We start from the raw sequence: 18,213 nt of genomic DNA, 5'->3' as shown, positions 1-18,213 counted from the left end.
GGCTCTGGGTCCTGGCGCGGAAAGTCGTGTACAGAACTGACGTCAGTGCGCGTGGGCGGCGTCTAAGTAGCTGCCGCAACTTCATCCCAGCGACCACGATGCCAACGACGGAAGCGAAGGCGCACAACGCTACCTACCGACGCGCAGGGGTACTACTGATGAAAACTTTCCGAATTTAGTCTGACGGGTAAATCTAAGGACAGAATATATCACTACTAATGTTTCTTACAGATATATCGTTACCGAAAGTAAGTAACTTGTTCGACACGTACCTTTCAGTTTAAATGTCCTGGCAGGGAAATACTCTCAAATTCGTATTTCATTACTGCGAGACCCCTCTCTCTCATAGGGTAACATTGGAGATGCCTTGTAACTTTTTCCAAGTGTAACTTTCAATTGGGAAAATATAGGAAAAGTAAGTTTGGTGTCTCTGGACTCACTATTTCAAAACACATCTTTTAATGAAATTGTTTTTTAAATTGCAGGTCTAAAAATGCCACTTTCAGAAAGATAAAGGAAAAAACCAAACCCGAATGAATATCCGGGATGCTAAGTGCACTACTGTAGGTCACTGTAAAAGTGTACAAAATGTCAAAAACACAATATTAAACGCATATTGCAAATTAAATCAGTCCTTGAACAATGTAGACGACGGATGAATCAGTGAATCCTTTCATCAGTCCAACCAGAGAGAAACGTTGAGTGTTGCTCAATCTGCTTTTATTTCCAAATGTTGCAGATGAAATAAAGTTAATTGAAAAAAAACTCAGATTACAAGATAACAAAAGTATCCGAAGTGAAGACGGTTACTCCCAATGCATTTCGGGTATTGCAACAGCCCTTCGTCTGGAATCTGAAACGTCAATGTAATAAAATGAATTGAACAAGTTGCTCATCGTAACATGCTAAAGAACATAAACATGCTAAAGAAAATAGAATAGTGAAAATCGTCTCAAACGGGGGAGGGACATATGAGCGTAATGCTAATATGTGGAGGAACTTTACAAAATAACCTGAGTGCACTACAGTGAGAGCTGCAGAAACCTCTAGCGATATACAAAAGAAACCAATGAGAGAGACACCATGTGTTCCCTCTGTGTAATGAATAAAGCACTGAAAGATTTGCTGAAAGATTCACAACTGAATGTGCAACAATAAAAGAAAAGAACCCGAGTGCCAAGCTCACCCCGATGTGACATGCGAAAGCAAATGGATAACCCAGAGTGTACCTCAAAACCATAATAGTCTACGAATAACAGTAAATGGGGTCCAACCAGACAACAGTTTTAAATAAACCAAAAGGTCAAAAACGGAACTATGAAAACCAATTTGCAACTGCTCTACAAACTGCTAAACAAGCTGTTTAAAGCTCACGGTTTCAAAGAACAGGTGTGAATGTTCACAACAGCCTGTACGAGGGTGATTCCCCGGGAAAGCATGTGAAAAGATTAGCGTTTCCTGAATCTTTTTTCGCGGTGCGCGAGTGCCGACCGTGACATGACTGACGTGGACCATAACCATAGATATAGGACTAATTGGAGAAGACAAGTGTTCATGGTGAATAAAGATAGTAACCGGGATATTAAAAAGAATGCATGCTGATGAAAGTAAAAAGAAAAAAGAGAAAGAGAAACGAAAAATAAAAGGAACTGTATGTAAGTGAGATAACATAATACAAGCCACAGAACACAGCAAAGATGCTGCGCAATGGTATGCGTAGAAATGTGAAAGGGAACTCATGTCAAAGAATTCTATCAGTAAAATAGACACCTAGTAGACGAGTCCAAGCTGGTGTGGGGACACAAAAATTAAAATTACATAACGCATAATAAATTATTAAGACATGGACTTAAAGACATGTGCTGTTCAGTAATTACAAATAGGAACAACTGAATGAGAAATGAACTTGAAAACAAACATCACATATTTGGAGGGATGATACAAAACAATACCGATCAATTGAACAATCAAATTGTGAAAGTATATAGACCTGACAAATGCATACTAAAATGCGAATTTCTGGATGTTCGTATGCACAAAGTTGTTAGGTGAACAGACATCAATAAAAAGTGTTTGCTGAAAGATCCCAAGAGAAAATACAATTATTTAACATAAACAATTGTCTTCATAAAAAAGAAAATGACATCAAGAAGGTACAGATGCTTATAACAAAACCATCATGAGATCATAAAGTAAATAGACATAAAGCAAGATGACGTAAAGAAAATGAAATGTCATGTGATGTTTCAAGCAGAACAGAAATGTAACAAACGTTCCTCACGTTCAAATGACAATTAGCTTTCACAAGAAACAGGATAATTCAAGTTTGTCATTCAAACCTTTCGTTTTGAGAGTATCCAAAAACCGTATCCAGTGTGTCTCACGTTGAGATAACAATCTGGACATGTCTTTGTCTCGTTGAGTCTTTTTTTAAAAAATATTTTTTATTGATTTTCAAACAACCAACGTCATTGAGAAGCTATACAGTAACAAGCAGATAAATGACAATATATCACAAGTCACTTCTCAGTGTGTCGCCCGCCCACATCCCTCCCCCTCCACCGGTGTGCTTCAAGAGCATGGTCGTTAAGCAATTAAGGTGCATCAGAATCCAATACAATAGCAATCATGAACAACAGTAATACAGTACAGGGCTTACATATACCTTAAAGATCACCATTTGTCCCATTGATCGCACCCTGGGTCATTCTCCTTGTGCTAACGTGCCAGCTGGATCCTGTCGGTCCTCCAAGTCCGAACTCTCCTCCGAACCTGGCTCTGGAGCCTGTAATATTGCACCTAAGGCCTCCCACGCCCTTGCCGCCTCCTGCGCCTTGTCATTATTAGTACGTAGGGCCTGCTGTAGCCGAAGCGCACCTTCGCTCCACGCCCACTTGAGTAGTTCCGCCCACAATCTCCCCACACCGGGCCCCCTCGCTGACTTCCAATGCATGGTGATTTCCCTCTTGGCTAATACGAGGCCCAGATCTATAAATGTACTTGTCACTTTCATTTTTGCTGTATGCGGGAACCAATGCAACAAACGCACGCCCAGGTCCAGTTCTATTATACGATCAGTTATATTACACAGTAGTTCCAGCACCTCTTTCCAGTATGTTCCCAAACTCGTACATCCCCACATCTTATGCTGGAAGTCGGCTCCCTCCAAACTACATCTCGGACATTGAGCAGACGCCGAACTGAAATATTGATTTAGCTTGGCTGGTGTCAAATGCGCCCTGTGCAGGATATAGAACTGTACCAATTGAAATCTAGCATCCCTCATGCTCTTCCAAGCCCTTCTGACCAACTGGGCCCACGTTTTGTCTGGGATTTCCCTGCCAAGGTCCGCTTCCCACTTCTCCTGCAACGCGCTCAATGGCTCCAGAGCCTCCGTCACCATGCATCTGTAAAGGCACGTAATAACCTTGACAGTTCCCACCGCCATTACCACATATTGGCACACCGTTGAGGCCCGCGGTCCCGACAGACCCGTCCCCCAATAGCGCTGTATTGCCGAAATAAGCGCTGAATGCAGTAAATAATCCCTTCGCGGGAGATTATATTTATGCTGAAGAGCCTGAAATGTCAACAGGGTTTCATTCCCATAGAGGTCTCCTAGCATTTGTATTCTATTCCCATGTCTTCCCAGTTAGCCAGTGCCGTCCAATCCCCACCATGTGGGAAGGCCGTGCACATACGCAGCGGCATCTCTGGAGCATACGTGCGAGTGAATCCAGCCTGACGTTGGCTCCGATTTCAGCACAGCCGCAGCGTCCTCTCTTCCGCGGTGAGCAGTTCGAGACGCATCTTCTGCTGAAGCACTATAAAGGACAAGATGTAGCGTGGGATCCATCGCCCCTCAAGACCATCCGGGCCCCGGAACTCCCGAGCCACAGCCTGGGTAAGCCACTGCAATTGCGCTGCTAAATAGTACCATTCGAAGTCTGGCACTGCCAGCCCCCCATCAGCTCTCGGGTGTGTCATTGTAGCCATTGCAAGTCGCCGTCTGACCGACCCCCAGATCAATCCTACAGCCATAGAGCGGAGCTGTCGGAAGATGGAGCCCGGCACCCAGACCGGTAACGTCCGAAAATAATACAATAAGCGCGGGAGCGCCACCATCTTCAAGAGCGCCACCCGACCCGCTAGCGATAGCGGCAACATGCTCCAAAACCCAAAACTGCCCCTAAGTCCGCGCATGGCCTGCTCCGAATTACCCTCCAACAAATCCTCGGAGGTATGATAAACGTTGGTGCCTAAATAAGGTAAACAGTGGGGCTCCCACCGGATGCCTGCCACCTGCGATGCTTTCAGCACTGCCGGCGCCACTGGGAACAAGCAGGTCTTTGCCCAGTTATCCCTCAGCCCAGAGTCCCATCCAAACACCTGTAGCAAGTGTCGCGCGCCCTCCCAAGCCGAAGCCGTGTCTGCGATAAAAATCAACAAGTCCTCTGCATAAAGGGAGATAAACTTCATGTCCCCATGGAGGCACAAACCTGGATAATGCGTCCCCAGTCAGGCATGTGAAGCCAGAGGCTCAATGGCTAGGGCAAATAACAATGGAGAGAGTGGACATCCCTGTCGCGTGCCCAGTCCCACTTGGCAGGCTGATGAGATCGTCCCACCTGTCCGCACCCGATCCGTCGCCGACCTATAGAGAAGTTCCGTCCACCCTACAAAGGTGTCCCCCAGTCCGAATTTGCGCAGGATGCGATACAAGTATGGCCACTCTAGGCTGTCGAATGCCTTCTCGATGTCAACTCAGAGAACCGCCGCAGCAGGGGTGGCACTATGGTCTTCGCCCAAAATCCGCAAGATGCGTCGCTCATTAGTCGCAGTATTGCGCTTTGGAATAAAGCCCGCCTGGTCAGAATGGACCAGCTGCGTCATATAAGGAAGAAGCCGGGTCGCCAGAATCCTACTCAGAATCTTGTAGTCTGTTGTTAACATCGATAGTGGACGGTAGGCTGATCTAGATAACGAGTCCTTACCCGGTTTATGCAACGGGATAACAATGGCCTCGCAAGTGGAATCTGGCAATCTCCCCAAGTCCCAGGTTTCCTGATAGACCGCCAGCATTTTGGGGGCAAGGATATCAACATATGTCGAATAAAATTCAATCGGTAGACCATCTGCTCCCGGGGTATTCTTATGTGCCATATGTTTTATTGCACTACGTATTTCCCCCACTGAAATTTCCTGTCCCAATGTATCTCTCTGATCGTCCTCAAGACATGGCAGTCGTATCTCAGCTAAGAACTCATCTAATCCATCACATACACCCCGCAACCTACTCTTGTATAGGTCCGCATAGAACGTCAAGAACATCTCGTTAATCCCTTGTTGGGTATATTCCACTACGCCCACTGGAGTGGTTAAAGCCAGAATAGGCGTGCCCCTCGGGGCCGGATTAGCCAGCCACGCCAAGAGGGAACCCACCTTATCTCTCTCTGTGTGTGCCCACACTAAATACTCCTTGTGGTCAAAGCAGCGCAACCTTTCTACCTGCGTAGCCACTCCCTCTCTTGCAGTTAGGACTTCAGCCTAACCCCCCGGGGTCTCAGAGTGGGCCCTCTCTGCTCGACGCAGCCGCTGTTCCTCCCTCTCTATGTCCTGCAAAAGCGCCCTCCTCACTCCTGCCGCTTTGTCTGGTTGAGTCTTGACCACCTCTAAAACAGTGAATCTTAACTGCGCAATGGTGTGTTGATGTGTAAACCAATGTTGTGCTAGTGGTGAGCTGAGGGTCTGAGTTCTAATTCTACTCTTATGTTCAGTAATGCTTGTTCGCAGTGATCTCTCAGGTTTACCAACCTAATAAAGAACACAGGGGCACCTGATAACCTAGATAACATGTTGACTGTTGCAGTCAGCCGTGAAATTGAGATTAATATGTTTGCCAGACCAAGGGTGAGAGATACTCTTGCCAACTAATACATTGTTGCAGTGAGAACAGGGATTTAACCATGCCTGTATGTACAGCCTTGAGAGCTTCAGCAGGCTGGGTGAGAATAACCTTCAAGTTGCGAGATCTTTTGTAAGCAAATAGTGGAGGATTAGAAAACAATCCCTTTTAAAATCTGGTTCAGACTGTACTAGATCCCACCAGCGTAACAAAATGTTCTTAATCATGTGGGAATGTGTAGAAAAAGTCGACACGAACACCTGTGTGAGTGTCTTCTGCCTCTTTTGCTTCTTCAAAAGATCATTTCTGTGAAGGGATAAATCACGTGCTTCTGCTTTGTCTACTACTTCTCTGGGATAACCCCGAGCAAGAGATTTTTGTTTGTACTCCTGTTGTGTGTCGGTTCATAAATCAGGGTCCGTAGTGATGCGTCTAACTCTGGTAAATTGCAAATAGGGTAGATGGCGTTTAAAGGACAGAGGGTGCACCTGCTGTACAACAAAGAGTTGTTCCGATCAGTGGGATTCTTGTAAAGGCTAATGATAATCTCTGTGCCAATGCGTTTTATATTAACATCCAGATAGGCAATGGAGTGTGCGTTGATGTTGAAAGTGAATTGGATTCGGGGATTCTTGTTGTTCAGTGTCAGGATTCGAGTTTCCAAATCAATCCCTGAACCATGCCAGATAATTAAAATGTCATCTATGTAACGACGGTATAGTATGTTACCCATCCAACCTTCATTGGAAAGAATGTGTTCCATCTCAAATCTCATCTAAAAATGTTGGCGTAGCTGAGGGCACCAGAGAAACCCATAGAGGCCCCGTTAGCTTGAAGGTGAAAATGATCTTTCTATTTGAAATACCTGTGAAATAGGCAAAAATGTAGCAGTTCTAAAAGATAAACCTTGTTGGCTTGTGGTACCTCATGCCTGAGTAGTGCCCACTCGATAGACTCTATACCCTCTAAATGAGGGATAGAATTATACAACACGACCACATCCACTGTACAAAGCCAAACCTCTCCAGTCTCTGGAATTTGGACTGCTTGCAAAAGTTGTAATAGGTGAGTAGTGTCCTGCAATATGAGGGACCAGCCTGTACAATAGGTTGCAAAAAAGAATCGAGATAGTGTCCCAGAGGTTCATGAATGGATCCGCAACCAGAAACAAGAAGTCTGAGAGGAGGATCAAACAGATCTTTGTGTATCTTTTCGGTAACATGTATAGTCCCGGTCTGCGTGGATAGCGAGTCAACAAGAATTCTTTGTCTTTTCCGGTGATCCATTTAATCTCAATGGCATGAATGAGAATAGATGTGAACAAGGATTGAAATGATGCAGTCTGGTCTTCAGACAAAGGTAAATAGGTCGAATCATCCTGCAAAATAGCCTCAATCTTGTCCTCATAGAATCTGCGATCCATTACCACTAGTGCGCCACCCTTGTCTGCCGTTGTAAAATGTAAAGCCTGATTCATTCTCAGTGATTTCAAAGCTGCTTTCTCACTTTTAGACAAATTCTGGTGTGTGGTAGAGCGAATCAGCAGTTTGGCCAGAGTCTCAAAACTATCAATGATCTTGTGGGAAATGGGAGAAATGAAAGTGCTTTTTGACTTAAATTACGATACTCGGATTCCTCTGACTCCTTGGGAACCCCGTTGAGGGTGCGGATCACGCTCGTACAGGCTGTTCGGAACATTCACACCTGTTCTTTGAAACAGTGAGCTCTGAACAGCTTGTTTAGCAGTTTGTAGAGAAGTTGCTCATTGGTTTTCATAGTTCTGTTTTTGACCTTTCGGTTTATTTACAGCTGTTGTCTGGTTGGACCCCATTTCCTGTCATTCTTAGACAATTACGGTTTTGAGGTACGCTCTTGGTTATCCGTTTGCTTTTGCATGTCACATCAGGGTGAGCTTGGCACTCTGGTTCCTTTCTTTTATTGTTGCACATTGAGTTGTGAATTTTTCAGCAAATCTTTCAGTGCTCTATTCATTACACAGAACGAACACATGGTGTCTCTCTCATTGGTTTCTTTTGTATATCGCTAGAGGTTTCTGCAGCTCTCACTGTAGTGCACTCTGGTTATTTTGTAAAGTTCCTCCACATATTAGCGTCACGCTCATATGCCGCTCCCCCTGTTTGAGCCGATTTTCACTATTCTATTTTCTTTAGCATGTTTTTTTTTCCAGAGTTTTATATAGCGTGAACTTGACCCGAATCCAATCGGGTATCAGAGCGCTTTACATAGCACCAGTTGTGTTACATGAGGACACATTCATATTTTGTTAGGCACGGGGAGATTAAGTGATTTGCCCAGAATCACAGGATGTTCAGCGTTGTTACCGAGACTCGAACCCAGTTCCTCAGGTCCGAGGTCGAGCGGCCTAGCCGTTAGGCCAATTGTTCAATGTATTTTATGACATTACAAATTTCCCTGACGAAGGGCTGTTGTGATGCCCGAAATGCATTGGGAGTAACCGTTTTTCACTTTGGATACTTTTGTTATCTTGTCATCTGAGTTTTTTTAATGAACTTTATTTCATCTGCAACATTTGGAAATAAAAGCAGATTGAGCAACACAACGTTTCTCTAGGGTTGGCTTGATGAAAGGAATCACAGATTCCTCTGTTGTCTACATTGTTGAAGGACTAAACGAAACGTAGCGCAACTCTGGGGAGCCGGTCACGTCCCAGCCGAGGAGGCCTGGATAAGGCACATGGATTGGTGTATGTTTCGAGAGAAAACTGTGTATGTAGCTAGAGGTTGTCCCCGCAAATGGGTTGCCATCTGGAACGCTTGGAATGTTTATTGAGGATCCATCTGTTACACCCCCCCCCCCAATTGCCAGAAATAGACGTCCATGAATCACCATAAATGCTATAAGGTAATAATGTACCAATCATGACTGTATTAACCCACGTGTGTAACCATGAATACCTTAAGACTTGATGTACCGCAGTGATTGACTTTAACCTGTTAATAAAAGGAAATATTAATAATACATTGTTGAAGGACTGATTTAATTTGCAATACGTGTTTAATATTGTGTTTTTGACATTTTGTACACTTTTACAGTGACCTACAATAGTATACTTAGCATCCTGGATATTCATCCGGGTTTGGTTTTTTCTTTTTGAATCTGACAGCCGGCAGAACCCCCTACTAGGTGCACACTGGATTCAATACAATTTTTGAATATTGTAGTCTCTCTGATTATAATTCGTTAAAGTGAGTGCATCTAAGCTGTATATACCGCGATTTGTACTTTCAGAAAGATGGCATTTTCTTACTTAAACCCTTCATTGCCTTTTGCCAGTCTCTGGAATACATGTCTGGGTTGGATGACAGCTGTGAGTTGTGCATTCCCTCCAGATAGTCACTCACAAAGTGAGCTTAGGTGTGACACTCACGTCCTGATGGCCCCTCACCAGGCTTATGCGTGAGAGGGAGGAACTGAATTTTGCATCTTAATAGAAATGTACCTGACCCCACACAAAGGGCTCAGTATCCCCCGTAGTGAGTCTGTAGCCAGGGCTAGGTCTTGAGCCCTAAAAATACCTTTCTTTGAAGTCTCCCTACTTCAAAGGCTAAAATGGGTGTAAGTACTGGACCTCTGACAGCATGTACTCAGAACACTTCTGGAACTGAGGACATTCTACCAGGAACAAGGGCTGTTATGCTGCCAGTAGTAGTAGTAAATCTTTATTCGGTTATAAAAACAATAATAACCATTAAAGTACATAAAAAATATATATCATACACAATATACACTTTATAAAAAGACTGATTGTATTGATTAAAATTGATTCAATCTAGATTTACTCTGTGTTTAAAAATACATTTTAAAAACGTGCTGACACTTTTAGTAATCAATGGGTTGTTCAGAAATTGCAAATACAACATGGCAATGCGACACCTTCTAAAACCCAGTGTTCTCAGCAAAGGGATTAGCCATAATTTACGGTGTATAGAGTAAAATTTACAGAACAATATCGTGTGCATTGTTGATTGTTCCGATAAATCATCACACGGACAAGCCATTAGGCCCTCTTTCCAGTTATAGTTTTTTGGAAAGGCAACAAGTCTATGGAAACATTCAATCTGAATCGTGTCAATAGAAAGTGTTCAAATTGTGAATCAACATAAGTCAAATACGGTTCCATTTCAAGTGTGGTCATGACTGTCAAGGAGTGCTGAGTGGATATTTTATTTATCTCCTTGCCCATCCTTAGTTCTTCCAAGTGGCTGAGGGCCCTTATTTTAAAATCTTTCTTGGAAATCTCAGCAATTTTTTGGGGATTAATATAATATTTATTAAGGCCCAAATCAGTAAGTAAGTTTTTTACATAAAGCAGCCATTCTATTTTTCCCACATGTTCCAGGGACATGCAATCCGCCACAATCTCTTTTGTAAATAGATTCTTTGTTGAGGTCCAAATACGGCGCCATAACAAAAGAGGTTGAATTTTGGCCAGATCTTCAATATGGGAAAGGCCAAGTTCTGCATGACAGGCAAAAGTGGATGCCCGTTTGGGGTCCATCAGGAGAAATCTCGTAAATGTATTCTCTGCTATCTGCAGGGCATTGGTGTTTTTATGTCCCCACAGACCCGCCCCGTAAAGTGCGATGGAAAGACACTTTGCTTTATAAATGCGGAGGAGCTCTACCGGTGGCCGCTTTCCTAGCTTCTGGGAAAATTTTATCAAGGCAATAATAGCTCGCAAAAGTTGATGTTTGCGGGCTTCAATGGCCGCTTTCCAGTTAAGTTTGTCGTCTGTCATCACCCCTAAGTATGGGTATTGGGAGGTCGAATCTACTTTCTCTTCGTCAAGGTAGATGGGCTTTTCCTTTTTTTTCCCCTTTCCTGCCACCATCACATACGTTTTTCTTATATTTATTTTAAGGTCCAAGGTACCCATGAATTTTGAATATCTATCTAAAGCTTTCTGCAGCTCTCACGGAGTACGTGCCAGTATTACTGCGTCATCCGCGTAGAGGAGGGCCGGGACGGGGCGATTTTTTACTCGTGGAAGGTCCTGGGCCCCTCTCAACATCTCGACCTCAAGATCGTTAGTATAGAGGGAGAAAAGAAAGGGGGCCAGTACACAACCCTGCCTCACGCCCCTCTCCACATTAAAGAGTTCAGATAGCTCACCCTGCGTTCCAAAACGGACCCTTGATGAGGCGTTGGAATATAGAGCCCTAAGAAGATGTACGAGGGGAATATCTATGCCCATATTAGAGAGCACTGACCACAGTTTCGAGTGGGAAACGCAATCGAAGGCTGCGGAAAGATCGACATAGACCATATATAACTTTCCTTGCTTTGCTGATGCATATTTACCCATCAATAAAGCTAGGTTCAGGGCCTGTTCTGTTGTTCCAAATCCCTCTCGAAAACTGAACTGAATGTCAGATAGTACATTGTGGTCATCTGCCCACTCCTGTAGGCGCTGAAGGACCACTCTGCGTAGAGCTTTGCCAAGTGAGTCCAATAATGAGATAGGCCTATAACAGGTCACATCTTCCCTGTTTCCTTTTTTAAAAATAGGGACCATGATTGATTGGGACCAAGTTTTAATGAGACCACACTTCATTGTTGCATCGAACACTTTTTTTAGGATTGGAGCCCACAGATCTAAGTTGGACTTAAAAAAGTCCACTGGCACACCGTCTGGGCCGGGGGCTTTTCCGCTTTTGCTCTTTTTTACCGCGTTTATGACTTCGTTTAACTCAAAATTTAAAAGGATCGGGAATACACTTTCATGTGAGATCTGTTTATTTTCTTCGAGTGGATCTTCCCCTACTACTTTACCAAATACTTTAGAAAAGTGGTTTGCCCATATTGGGCCCTCGATCACTACATCAACTTTCGGCAGATCGCTAGTGTCTGTCAAAAAGGGAGTCCTTACTACCTTCCAGAATTGTTCACTATTCCAGTTCCGGGAACTCTCATATAGTTGGTCCCAGAGCGCTTTTTTCAAATGTTTTTTCCTAGTTTTACATGCTAGACGATAGCACCTCCTTAAACCACGTATTTCCTCTTGATCTCGTAGAGGTTTTGTCAGCGCTTTTTTTAAAGATTTATGCGCCAAGGTGCATTCATGATCGAACCATCTTTTTTTCCTGGGCTTATTCACTTTTATATTACGGGTTAGAAAATCCTTTACTTTCTCCATGATTAAACTAAAATTTAGTAGAATCTCTTCTTCGCTGGTATCGTTCTCAAGACACTTCACTATTGCTGGATATGGCTCACGAACCACTTTGTTTGTCATGGCCACTGGATCAATCATTCCCCATCCTATGGCATAGCCATTTGTTCTTGCTAGATAGATATTATTCTGAGCAAGTGTTGTCATCATTGGATGTGAATTATATTGCCCCTGGTCAGTGACCAAATCAAATGCCAGTGCAGTATGATCACTTAAGGTATTTACTAACAGCCTAAAACTCTTAGCCTTACTTTCAAGTATTGCTGAGACCAGTATATAGTCTATTGTTGTTTCCCATCCCCTACCCAGATAGGTGGGCTGTACTTTGCCAGATACAATGTCAGTTTCATTTAAAATTACAAGTCCTAGTTCTGATAGCATTTCATTTAGGAAATCCCCCACTTTAGAGTGAGAGAAGTGGGACGTGTGTTTGTCTATTTCTTCTGCCATGCCACAGATGTTACTGTTTTTTGCCTCGCAGGGATGGTGATTAAAATCGCCACCCCAAACGATGCATGGTACGTCGGCTCCTTGCATTTTTTTTGTCTGGATAGAGAGTTTATTTCGAAGGGGCCCAAGTAAATTTAATCTCTCGCTTTCCGGGACATTGTCGTATGTATTCACTAAAATTATTGTCCCATTCTTCGGAAGTGAGAGTTTCAATATCTGGTAGTTGGAATGTAGGCTGAGCGATATTATTTTTAGCCCAATTATAGTATTTTTTATATATATCGTTAAACCCCCCTTTGCCCTACCATGAATGCCTGCCACTGCCGCTATAAAATGGGTTTTATAACCTAATACATGCTCTTCATTTATGGACCATGTCTCCTGCAAACAGACAATGTGGTAATCTTGTATAAAATCCAGTAAACTCCCATTCCTTATTTTAGTTCGCAGTCCTGCGATGTTCCAGGACATAATTTTTATTATGTTATCGTCCTTTCTAGGAACTAAACATTTATTTGTGCAGGCTGCCTCTACTTTTGGGACATTCTCTGGGTTTTTTTTTGATTCATCAGCCAGGTACTTAGATCGATTACTACAAATTCTCCCACGAGTGGTAATATCGTGTCCTATATGCACTGTTTGGATGGGTGCTGGGGAGGAATTACTGTTTACCATTTCTTGTATTTCTACAATTTCTCTTTGGAGAATAGTGTCATTTTCAGTAGATTGACTTGGCATATTCGGTCTTTGGACTCGTGCCTGCTCGGCATTAAGTCAATCTACATTCTCCAAACCACCCAGAACTGAGAAGCGATTAAAAGTGGGTATATTAAACCTCTGATGTTGGTTTACATAATCGCTCTGATAGAGTGGTTTTAATCGCTGGAGTGGGTATTGATTATTATTCGAGCTTCTCCAGAACTGGGGGTTAGACAAATGATTATAAGCGTTTTGATGGGCAAATTGATGGTCTGCCTCCATCCAGTCTTGGAGAGAATTAGTTGCAGGATGAGGTCTAGGATGGGAGATCAGTTCTCGTGGATAAAAATAATTGATATAATGTGTGGAAATAACGTCTCCTCCTCTAGGTTCGTACCAGTCGCCGATACATCTAACCGCTCTGTGGTCCCTAAAGTTTACAATTATCACGTCCCCCTTCCTTTCTTTTGGTCTTGTACCCACCCAGCTCGTTCTTCTCACCATTAAAATTTCCCCATTTATATGGGCAGGGAGAGGTCGATTTTGATTAAGCCAATAGATGGTTTTATTTTTTAACGCGTAATAGTCCTCCCTAGAACCATCTGATAATTCGGGGACCCCAGTCATGATAATCGTGTATGGGGCTGATTCTGGGGGTAGATCCACTCTTCTAGATAGTGCAATGGGTTGTTGAAGGGGGGGGGCTGTTCTTCATTTCCATTATCCAATGTGTGTGTTAATGAGGTACTACTTGTTCCCTTAAGGACATTTGTATTTTTATTTTTATTATCTTCAACATTTCCTGTCGTTTCTAGTATGGAACTACTATCCATCCTTATCTCCCTATCATTTTCTGTGTTGTTCTTTGGGCACTTGGTTTTACTTGTGGACACAGTTTTTTCCAGTGCTTTTCCAACAGATTTTTTGCCCATCGGGGTAAATGTTTTCCTTAAAGTGCCACTAGTTGATGGTTGTTCTAATAGAATGGGGGGAGAGGTGGAAGTGGTGGTTTTAGTCTGGGTTTTTAGATAATCAGTTAGGGTCAGGTTATTCCCTTTTATTTGTTTACCCAGATCGTCCAATTGTAGGGTAATCAATCTAGTCCTTTCAAAAAGGGGGAGTAAGAGGGACTTAACCATTGTCTCTATTTTCGTGAGTAATTCGGCCAAAGGGTCCTCGTCAGTGGCTAGCCCTATTGTATTAATACTTGTGAGGGGATTTTTTATCGTCGTTGGGTCAGTAAGGATCGAGGGTTGTACTTTGGATTTGGTCTTCTGTTTTTTCGCCACCAATGGTGTCGCAGAGGCACCTTGCCTCTTTCTTAAAATGTGTTTAATCTCAAGAGGCCCTATTGACGGTGCGGGGGAAATTGCTAGGTTCGGGGAATCTGACAGTCCTGATATAGATGAGCCAATTGTGTGGTCAGCAATACTAGCCGTAACTGAGGTATTTGTCTGTAAAATTATTTTGTCATTCTCAGGGATAGAGCCTACACCCTCACTCATTGTCTCCGGGGAGAGTACTTTTCCAATTTGGCCAAGTGAAGAGCGTTTGCCCGTTAACAAATCAAGGGATAGGCGTCTCTCCGTATCCGCAATTTCCTTCTCCAGAACTGTAGTAACACGTTTAAAAAACTGATCTATTGTGCCAGAGACAGGACCATTAAATGTATTAACGGTTAGAGTGCGTGATTTGCCAGCGTCTAGTGGCATATTTGCGGACTATGGACAAATACCAAAGGGACTCAAGAAACAAATAAATAAGTTCGAATTATCAGCAATACAAGGTCCAGAGAATCAGAGTAATTGTGGCAATATTGTCACATAAGTCTTACCGGGCCGTAGGAGTTAGGGGAGTGGCCCGTCCCGTCCTCGCATGGCCTCAAACGGCCCGCCCTTTGCCCGGGCTTAGCCCCGGGCGCTCCCGCGCGCTTCCGCGCAGCGGGAAACTGTGTTCGTAGAAATAGGGAGGTGCTTGAGCAAGGGGGCGTGGCGGCCAGGGAGAGCAGCCCAGGTGTTGATGATTGGGGTTGCAGGGACTCCTGGGCAATGGAGTCCCCGCTGCTCGCAGCCCCGGTCCAGGTAGGTTTTTCCCCCAGATGGTAGGCAGCCCCGTCCAGCAAGCTCGCGCGCTGTGTTGGCGCGCTGCGGGACCCGCGCAGCGGGTCCGGCGAGTTGCTGACGGCAAGAACAGGGACAGCAAGGTTGTGCAAGGCAGTCCAGCGTCGATCCTGAGGTCTGTAGATTATCCCGCTGTTTGGAGAAAACTGATCCTCTTTTACTCTCGTGAGCAAGGGGGCGTGGCGGCCAGGGAGAGCAGCCCAGGTGTTGATGATTGGGGTTGCAGGGACTCCTGGGCAATGGAGTCCCCGCTGCTCGCAGCCCCGGTCCAGGTAGGTTTTTCCCCCAGATGGTAGGCAGCCCCGTCCGGCAAGCTCCCGCACTGTGTTGGCGCGCTGAGTTGCTGACGGCAAGAACAGGGACAGCAAGGTTGTGCAAGGCAGTCCAGCGTCGATCCTGAGGTCTGTAGATTATCCCAGCTGCCAGTAGTTACTGCCACTTTGCTCTTTGCTTTGTTGTGTTGGCCGACTTGCATGCTGCTTCTTGCCTGTAAGTTAAAGGATTGCACCTGACTCTCTACATCCTACAACTCTAAAATTTCTAAAAGGGCATGTTCCTTTTCCCCCTGTTTTCTGAAGCCTTAGGGATATCAAAGGCTTCCCCTACATTTTGCTACCAGCACCGGGGCTCCTCTGCGGGGAGTCCTACTTTGCCAAGTGGTCTCAAAACCAGTCCTGGGCCCTTGGAAGTGAGTGGTTCGTGCTGCAACCCAAGAAACAAATGCATCAAGGATGTTGTGCCAGTCGGAACCGGCGCATTACCCTACGTCGTTGACGCATTGTTGCTGTCCCTTCATTGTTGACACATTGCTGAGTCCTCCACCAAAGCCGTGAACACCGCTGGCCAACTGCGCAAAACACCACCCACAATATTCAATACATATTCAATATAGTGCCAACTTTGCAGACTCAGCTCCCCTGCATTGCCCTGCACGCTACGCTTCACCTACAGCCAGAGACGCGATGACGACGCATCAGCCCGATGCACATTTTTCTTGGCATCCACTACGTTGCCCGGCTTTGGAAATGGCGCATCGCCTTCGACAGCGACACATCCGCTCCTTTGCACAATGCATTGTCTATGATCTTCGACGCATCCACGACATTGCACCGACTTCGGAATCTACACATCACCTTAGACAGCGATGCATCCCCTCCTTTCCTCCATGCATCAGCTACAATCTTCGATGCATCCAGGGTACTGTCAGCGGGTCTGCGTGACTGAATCTGGCCCACACTCCATCGTGGTCTGACTGAACTTTTGGATTTGTCCCAGTCAATTGTGACCAGAGAGCCAGTTAGAGCTACTGATTTCTAAGTACTGCATTTTGGTTAATCTTGAAAAATGTATATCTTGACCGTGTATATTGGACTTTTATCATTTTGGTCTTGTTTTACTGAGATAAATACTGGCTATTTTCTAACTGGTGGGGAGTACTTTTGTGGTGTTTTCACTGTGTTACTGTGTGTATGTTCACAAATACTTTACATATTGCCTCTTTAGTTTAGCCTGACTGCTCTGTGCCTTGCTTCCAGAGGGTGATCACAGGTAAACCTTTGGTGTGTACTACACTTATTCTAACTAGGATTGTGGTTCCTGCTTGAATAGGGTTCATACCTCTGCCAACCAGTAACCCAATTTATCACACTGGCAAACAAAGGATACAGGTCCTGTGAGGGCTGTTTTTTACCATTTTTCTTCCACATTCATGGCATTTCGCATAAGTGGATGACATTTTGCGATACAATAGATATATTTCCTTTTAAGAATATATCAGAAAATACTCTTCATCCTTTAGGACATTGAGTGGACCAATTTTGTTGGTGAAAAATATGAGTGAAAAAAAACCTTGAAAACACAGAGCTCTCTGCTCTAGACTTCTGTCAACAGGCCCTGGAAAAAAGAATCGGGTATACTGCAACCTGCAGGGCATGATGGGACATTAAAGGTCAGGGTGTCTTACAGGTGTTGTATTCTATTCTCATTGTTTCAGTTCTGCAGTCTAAATAGTTACATTGCCCTTTACTTCCTTATCATTCACATTAAAAAAAAAGTAAAAAGTGTTTTTAAAGGCTGTATCTTCTGTCTTGTAAAATAACGTATTGGAATTGGCAATATGGCCTGTCTTAAGGCTGCTCACAGTTTATTTTTTGTCACATGTACCTCCTGGCTTTTCTGACGTAAGGCAAAGATACTATAAAAATGTGAGTTTGAAAGAAGTGCTCATGGGTCTTATTAATTGAGATTCCCTGAGAGAGAACTTATTTTAGTCATAAGACTTTGGTGTAGAGCAAGAGAGAGAGGCAGAAAATGTGAAAGAAAGAGTAAGTTAAAAATAGAAGATCAGTAATAAACAGGGAAAGGAGTGGTTAAAGAATAACCTGCAGGAGTAAGATAAAAGACAAGAAGGGTGGAATGGTGGAAAGAAGATGCATTATGTGTAATCAAGACGAGACGGCCTTTGAATTCAGCAACCCCTGCCATTTCTTTTAAGTAAAACGTTGTAACCCTGCACTTACTATTATCATAATTAACTGTTTTTTGCCCATGTTAGTGGTGAAAGAGGGCAGCGGATTCCTAAGAAAACATTTAGTCAGTTGCACTTATATGTATGTATTTATTTAGTATTACAAATAAAGCACCTGTCTAGAACAAATTACTGGTGAACTATGATGTCAGAAATATATTAGAGAGGTTAAAGTTCCCATTCCTTTGTGCAAGGTGGTAATTAAAGTAGTTTTTTTTGTGTATCGTGGACCGTTTGTCCCCATAGTGTCTGGTAGCTATTGATGCTACCTTTACTACCCCAGTTATCCAGGTAGGAG

General features: G+C 43.9%; 1 protein-coding gene across 3 annotated transcripts in view; it reads left to right on the top strand.

Annotated features, from left to right (window-relative positions):
- HK1 (hexokinase 1) overlaps window positions 1–18,213 on the top strand; it is a 1,728,681-nt gene that overhangs the window by 687,336 nt on the left and 1,023,132 nt on the right. The window lies entirely within an intron of this gene.

This window comes from Triturus cristatus, chromosome 1_2 (genome assembly GCF_964204655.1).
Source record: "Triturus cristatus chromosome 1_2, aTriCri1.1, whole genome shotgun sequence".
NCBI classification, from domain to species: domain Eukaryota; kingdom Metazoa; phylum Chordata; class Amphibia; order Caudata; family Salamandridae; genus Triturus; species Triturus cristatus.
Note: the sequence above shows the minus strand (reverse complement) of the source record. Positions and strands in the feature narration are given on the sequence as shown.